Source organism: Rhinolophus ferrumequinum, chromosome 8, assembly GCF_004115265.2.
Source record: "Rhinolophus ferrumequinum isolate MPI-CBG mRhiFer1 chromosome 8, mRhiFer1_v1.p, whole genome shotgun sequence".
Taxonomy (NCBI): domain Eukaryota; kingdom Metazoa; phylum Chordata; class Mammalia; order Chiroptera; family Rhinolophidae; genus Rhinolophus; species Rhinolophus ferrumequinum.
In genome coordinates this window covers 82,391,789-82,399,667 of record NC_046291.1, presented here as the reverse complement: position 1 = coordinate 82,399,667, position 7,879 = coordinate 82,391,789, and positions in this window count along the sequence as shown.

The window sequence follows — 7,879 nt, the reverse complement described above, 5'->3', positions numbered from 1 at the left end:
AAAACTTGATGAATTAGTGCCACACCACCTCAGTCCAACCACTCAATTGTTCTTATTTCGTTCATACTTTTTTTAAACGTAAATGACATTGGTATTTCACAATGAAAGCAAACTTGCTGGATATTTTTGTTTATGCCTTCAGTGGGCTGAAGAGTTAAGCCCCGATGACAGTGCTGTTGGTTAGGAAGATAATGAAAACTTCAGGTAGTTTAGGATTATTCTTATTAGCAAGTGTTAGCAAGTTAAATTTAGGAAGACATGACCCAAGCATTAAAAAAAATATTCAGACCGAACTCAACTGCATAAGGTTAATGAAACCTTGTGTGACTACTTTTATATTTCTACCAAGTTTCATTGAGTTTACACATTCAATTTTTGTGCGTAGGCAGTGACACCCTGAAAGTAATGCTTGTCTGAAATCAGGAACAGAAAAATATTTCAGGTACACAGAAAGTAGCTCGTGTCAAGTTTAAAGCTGTCAGGTTCTGCTGACAGGCCATGCAGAGCAAATGAAAGAAACAGAATGGGTTCTAATAAGAACACTGACTGCCACTGTGCTCCTTACCCGTTCCCTCTCAGCATGTGCCTACTGAATTTGCCCCCTTCTTCCAGGCCGCTCGCGGGAATGGTGCTACACAGGAAGGACAGTGGACTCACCACTATCTGGTCTTCACGCTGGCCATCAGTTCCATTTGATAGGACTCCAAATTGATATGGCTCCATTTTGAAAACAATGGGGGATTATGGAGATTGTTACTATTGAGTTGCAAGCCATTAGTTGTGTTTTCCAAGGGAAGACTAAGTTCCGTGGTGACACATCCACAGAGAGGAAAGAATAAAGATAGATACAATGGCGCACAGAAAGAAACCCTCACCTTGTACTGCTGATTTTGTACCACCAAGGCATATAAGAGCGGGGGAAACAAGATAAATTGTGGTGGTGGGGAAAGCATGCAAATAGGGAGAAGTAGAGAAAGAAAAGAATTTGGGAGGGGCTGATAAAAAAAGAGGGGAAGAGGGAAGTGCCACAAAACCCCAAAGAGTAAGTGGAATCGCTATAAGAAGGGATTTTCTTTTGAATAACACACTGAGGTGCTGTCTAAGTATAAAAGAAATAAGAAAAGAAAAACAAAACATCTTGAGAAGTACAGTTATCCAAAAAGGGAAGCAGAAGGTAGAAAGAGGCAAAGTGTACAGACTCTACCAAGTAACTTTTAATGGAGTGGAAGGTTTCTCTTTTACTTCTTCTGACTTATCCCTTAGAAAAAGGTCCCTGCTTTATGGACTCAGTGAGCAAGGAGCTAATTACAGATAGCTGCCTCAGAGAAGACTTGAATTAATGGCATCTTCCCTTTTAGAACTTAACTGGTCTGATCACGTTTTTCAAAAATTGCGCCAGAATGCACAATTTCCTCTAAATCCCAAATTCTGTTAAACTACTTCGAGGAACTGAGAGTTATATTTTTAGTAATCTGCACACCAGAGTAATTTGTGGAGCCCTGGAAGGGAAATGTGAGTTCTAACGATATCTCAGCTTGAAACACATGAAGCGGAACCTGAGGTCACACTCATAAACTATCAGGAATTAAAGGAAATGATTCCACTTGAAAGACCCTAATGTATGTCAAGACTGGAGAAGACAGGTCTCTCCCCAGAGGGGGAGAAAAGGAGAATAAAGGCGGAGAGATGACCAAGAGGGAAAACAGTTATATGCATTGTGTCTGGGTAAGTGATTATCCTGTGTGTCCTAAATTCTGAATCTGAATGTCACTGATATCCTGTTCAAACTTCCTCTGAATCCATTAAGCCATTGAAGCCACTATTAGGTCCCTGCACCAAGCTCACATTGTAGGTGAAAAGTGTTTTTATTGGACTGCGATCTCTGTTGCTACCAAGGCTGAAAAGAGCAAGCGGAGGGAAGATGAGACTGACTCCAGGCTGACTCCACCCTCTGGGGAGCACTGGGCTGCAAGTGGCCCCCACCACGTGGACCTTCCCAAGGAATTCTTCACAGGCAGCAAGTGCTGCTTTCAGCTGTTTGTCTGAAGAGCACAGGCTGGGCTTGGAACTAGTTGTCCCTCCTCTGCTTCCTTAGATCCTGTCTGATCATTTCTCATGGCGTATTAGAAGACAGGTAACCCAAGTGCTTCATTAAGAATATGGCTTCTGGAGATAGACCACCTGTATTCACATACAGGTTCACCCTGTACTAGATGTATGACCTTAAACAAGTCACTTAACCTCTCTGAGCCTCAGTTTCCACATCTGCAGAATGGAGATAATCATAGTATCTACCTCCTAGAGTAGTTGGAATTAATAAGTTAACAGTATAGCATGCTTGGAACACTGATTGAAATGTTAGCTTTTAAATCTATCTTTTCTACTAGAATATAAGGTTCTAAAAGGCAGGGCAAATTTATATCTTCCAATCCCTAGCGAAATAGAATATTCAAAGTTTATTGAATGTTACAAGATGGTTTAGGTAGGTTTGGTTTTAGAGATATGATCCACAGTCACTTAGTCACTTAACAAATGTTTCTTGAACATTTAAACTAAGTGCCAGGGATCTTGCTAAGTATTGGATGCACCAGAGGGAGAAGATCTTTGCCCTTGGAGAGTTCAGTGGAAGAAACTATTATAAAAGAATAAACACAAAACTAAATTCATACTTACAATTTGTCGTAAGTGCTTTGAGGGGAGAGACTAGAGAGCTATGAAAAAGAAGAACCTTTTGCTGTTTTCAAGTCCTGATCCGCAATACAATGGGGAAGAGATAATGAAAGATGGAAGAGAATTGTGTTTGTGCTCCTCATATTATGTTAATAAATATGGGTGTGCAAGGTAGAAACATCTGTATAAGTGATCTTTTGCTGGTTCTTCTTTGGCTTAATCAACACATAATACTCTCTGATGTCCATGGCTGGTTAGCTCATTTGGTTAGCTAATGAGGTCAAGGTCAGAGGCCAGCAAGGGTCAGCGAGCTTTTCTCCTTTCTGTGGCCAGATTGCACTCTTAACCTCAGTGATCCTTCAAAAAGTACTGGTTTGGTCACAGGAAGGCTGTGTCGAGAGACTGTAGATAAAGGAGCCCCCAAATGCAAACCTCACTGATGGTAGGTCCCTGGCATTTCCTTATACAATGATAACATGCTATATTTTATTACTCTATTTCACTAGGAATGTTCTAGTCCCATTTTTGACAGATGCAGCCAATAATTTCTACAACTTTTTTTTCCCCCCAGAAAACTGCCATTTCAAAATCAGTAAACCACTTTTAAATATCATCTCTACTGAATGGGTGCTGTGGACTAGAACAGTGCTTCTCCAATGGTAATGTGCATAAAAGTCACCCGGGATATTATTAAAATGCAGATTCTGGTACAGTAGGTCTGGGTGGGGCTTGAGATTCTGCATTTCGACTAAATTCCCAACAGTTGATCCAGTTGCTACTGATCCATGGACCACACTGTGAAGAGCATGGGACTAAACAGTAATGAATCAAAACTAATGATTCATTATTTTAAAAGATTTTAAAAGTACTAAAAGCTGAAGCATAGTGAGTCCGCTGACTAGTACAACTTGCTGGAACTGTTTACTATTTAAGGCACTTCATTGTTTATAGATAACCTCTCCCCAGACAATGTTTCCTTTCAGCTTTTTAACATGGTGTTCTATTTTCCTGGGAGGGTAAGTATAAGAAAGAAGTCAGTACACTTTTATTTTAGGCATTGTATTTACATATACATGCAAAGCTCAAAGGGCTGGAGCTGGAGCTAATTTCGTGTTATGCAACATAAAATGCCTTTGAAACACACACAAAGCCTTTTATTTTATGGAGGAGACTTTAGTTTCATCTTCAACTTACTCCACCATATGTGACAAGTGTAGTAAAGTCTTTTGTGTCTTATGTATTTATTTTTAGTAATAAAAGGAGACAGCGCCTTTTTCCCACTGCCCAGAAGAGGCCTGCCCGTTCCCATGCTGACATGTGCGTATAACTCCTATTGATACTAAGATGGTTGTGAGCATGAAATTGCCAGAGAAACTGCTTCTCTGAGGAAATTTCCATGAATGTGAAGTGATGGGGAACTCCCTCCAAATTCATGAAAATCGCCAGGATTCTTATAGGAAAAAAGCCTAGAAATAACCACGATTATCTCCTTGACCATTTAGTGAGATGCATTTCTATTACCTTTAGAGAAAATGGTTAAGCTCTGCTCAGTGCAAAGTCCTTCATTTATTTTTCTTCAAATGCTTCAGGAGGATATACACTGGTAAAATATGGATTTTTATGCTTTAGTCCAGTCTCAGCATGTAACAGGCAAGGACATCCAAGTACAGAGGAACTAAATGACCTTTTTAAGGTGTTACATCCAAGCTGGAGGCAGAGCCCATATCTCCTGGTCCTTTCTAATGCACCTCCACACCTTGGTGCCTTCAGACAGGCTTAAGGGCAGCAACTTGAAAAGTCATTGATTTGAAGAAAGTTTAGGATTTGCACATGTCTTGGTTCCTCAATTTATTCAAGCAGTCAGTCAATCAATAAATACTCAATTAGCTTCTGCTCTGTGCCTAGCACTGTTTTACATAATGTAAAGTAATTTAATATTTATTTATTGGTTCAGATATTTTTGTCAGTAAACTACTTTGGGGTGAGTTAGGCCCTTTGGGTTGCTAACTCTTGGAGCCCCCTTGAGAGCTATTTATCATAACAGACTTCTGCAGATTTAAAAGCTGCATTACTTTGTTACTCCTTCATCTCATATGCCCCACGTAAATCGTAAATCGGTGGCTAAGATTCTTTCCCAAGTGCCTCTTACATCACTTCTTTCCTTTCTTCATCTGCTTATCTTGAAGGCCCTGTTACACAATTGCCATCTCTAGCCTGTGGTTGAAGCTTGGGGCCCCTCCTGCCATACCCCCGACATCCCCCATACCCCTGACAGCCTTATTTTTTCTTTCAAAACATACTTATCCTGCCTGTATTTGCTCCCCTGGATTTGCTAGGTAACTGAAGTGAGTTTATTGCCATCACCCTAGTTTCCTTCCTATAATCTTTGACTTAGATTCTTCCAAATTTCGACTCAGTGTCCTCGATTGCAGCATCTCCTCCCTTCTATTTTTCCTGCACTTAGCTACTAAATCCAGGTTTCCAAAGTGTGGTCATCTCTGTGCATGACCTATCTTGCCTAGGACCATACAAAAGTTAAAGGAAGAAGTTCTTAATGATTGTTTAAGTTTCCATATGTGTAAAATGGGAACAATAATAGTACCAATAATTTCATGGGGTTTTTGTGAAAGTTGAGCTATTATTATTACTGAGAAAAGTTTCAAGCTACGAATAGTCAATTTATCATCTTCTATCACTTGGTATCATTTCATGTATGCTAGTTTCATTTTTTTTTTAAAACCCAATAATAAATTTCTTGAGGAAAAGACAATGTGGTGCCCTTTGGAACTCCCCTCACCTCCCACTCAATTGCCTAGCATGGAGCTGTGGTGCCAGTGGGTGTCAGCAGTAGTGTTTGGCCGGCTAACACCCATGCAGGCTACCCACCAGGGTTCATGTTCATTGCTAAGGCATCTGTTCTGTTGGGTCAGTGCTTGTGCCACATAAGATGATGAATATTTGCACGTCACTCTCTGCTTGATTGATTTATGATAACTGGAGTTTGACATTGGCCACCTGAAAAAGTTAAAATAGATTCAAGGCATACAGGCTTTTTTCTCTCTTCCTTCCACCTTCATAATATGAATTCTGTATTAAAAAATCAGTTATAACTGTATAGTTGGAATCCCTCTCGTGGCCTACCTATTTCATTGTGCCTGGGTTTTAACAGAATGTTATGGGGAAGGAAGCAGAACAGAAGTAATGAGAGAAACACAAAGAGATGGCAGGAGGCTGCGGGTGCAAAGTACACCTGGATTCCCACACTGGCAGTAGCCTGTGTGCCCAACTGGGGGCAAGTGTCTGCGCCTCCACCGCTGGCCTGCGGGTGACGCTGTGGGCGGAGCTCACACTTGGGAACCCTAGCTGAACAATAGGCATTTCACTTTGATAACAGTATTTTTAAAAAGCCAAGTAGCGTAGTGTTACTTTCATGCACTTCTCGCTCTGCGAGTAAGAATTGGTATCAAATAGCTGATGTAGCAACGCTCTTTGTCTAGGTCACGCTGTTGAAGAAAAATAGACTCATATCTTGGGATGTTTTTCCTTCGGAGGGAGAACCCTTCCAGCTTTTACATGCAAGCACTCTTAAGCATGACTTAAAATTTCTCTTCCCAGTTCGCCACTGCATTTCCCCGAATCCGAGGACGATGTTGAACACTGGGTCAGGGAATATAGGGTGGTGAATTAAATGTCTCTTCAGACTGGAGGACGGGAGCGTTGGGAAATCCCAAGAACTCTGTCTGAGCTGACTTCAGCCTCTGAGAAGTTTGGGGAGTTTGGCAGACACCATAGAAAAGCTCCCTTCATCTCTTAAGTTGTTCGAGTTCCATGGCAACAGCAGCCTTGGAAACTTGAGAGAGAGGGATGGGGGAGCGGGGGATGGTTGAGAAAGAGATAAGAAAAGATGACCGAATAGGCCTGGGATTTTATATGCGGAGCTTAACTTGAGAGAGAAGGAAGCGAGTGGGAAGGAATGCCCAAGACCGCCGCCGGAGTGATCTCATACCAGCCAAAAGGCCAACTAACGCCTGGCCGCCAGCTGAAAGGAACAAAGGCGGTAGGTGGGTGGATATGGCGAAGGGAGGGCGGGAGACAACTCGCCGGCGCTTGTAAAGCGCTTCAGACTGCGTGTGACAGGCCCGGAGTTCTGGCATCGGGAAGGGACGCCTCTCAGCCCACAAAGGCTCTGGCCCAAAGAATAGCCTGGCGCGTAATTCCATGCAGGCCCCATGGCCACACTGGCGTTGTAGCCTTTTGTGTTAGCTACAACAATGGAGAGGGAGAAATCAGGCCACAGGCTCGCAGCGCAGACGGACTGGTGCGGATGTGTCTCGGTCCTGGCGGCAACTTGTGCTGCCTTTCAGGCCGTTGCCCGGCAACCGGACGCCGCCCGCCTGTGCCTGCGAAGCCCATTGAAAGGCGCGACAGCCGGAGAAAGGGAGACTCGAGCTGTTCACAGGCCAGGCTGGGGGAAGAGGAAACAAAGGACAGGCGCTGGGGCAGGGGTTGTGTGGGACCAGAGTACATCGTACGTGGGAGGACGCTGGGCGCCCCGAAGGGCCTGAGTCGGTACTCAGCGTTGGCCCGACATATGGACTACTTGAACAAATACAGCTCTTCCTCCATCTTCAAGTTCACAGCATTCCTAGCCCAGATGTTGAATTTAATTGTCTGGCTATTGTGTGAAACATGTAAACAACCCCAAACAAACAACAAAAACAAACACTGTTCAAGTGGCCAGCTGAAATCCGTTTGTTAGGCAGGAGTATTTTCTAAAGTAGGACCATGCACCTGGTGAGTAAATAGACATGCTGGCGTACAAAAGGGTTTGCTAAATGCAATGTGGTATCCTGGATTGCATCGTGAAACATTAGTGGAAAAACTGGTGATATAAAGTGCGTAATTCAGTTAATAGCAATGCAACCGATATTAATTTCTTAGTTTTACATCAGGAGTCAGCAAACTTTTTTTTTAACAAACCAGAAAGTAAAGTGGGCTTTGTGGTTCTACCGTCTGTTGTTACAACTACTCAACTCTGCCACAATAGTGGTAGAGGTCCACAGACAATATGTAAAGGAATGGGTGTGGCTGTGTTCCAATAAAATTGTATTTATGGATGCTGAATTTTGAATTTCATATACTTTTCACGTGTTGTGGAATAGTATCCTTCGTTTGACTTTTTCAACAATTTAAAAAATATGAAAACCCT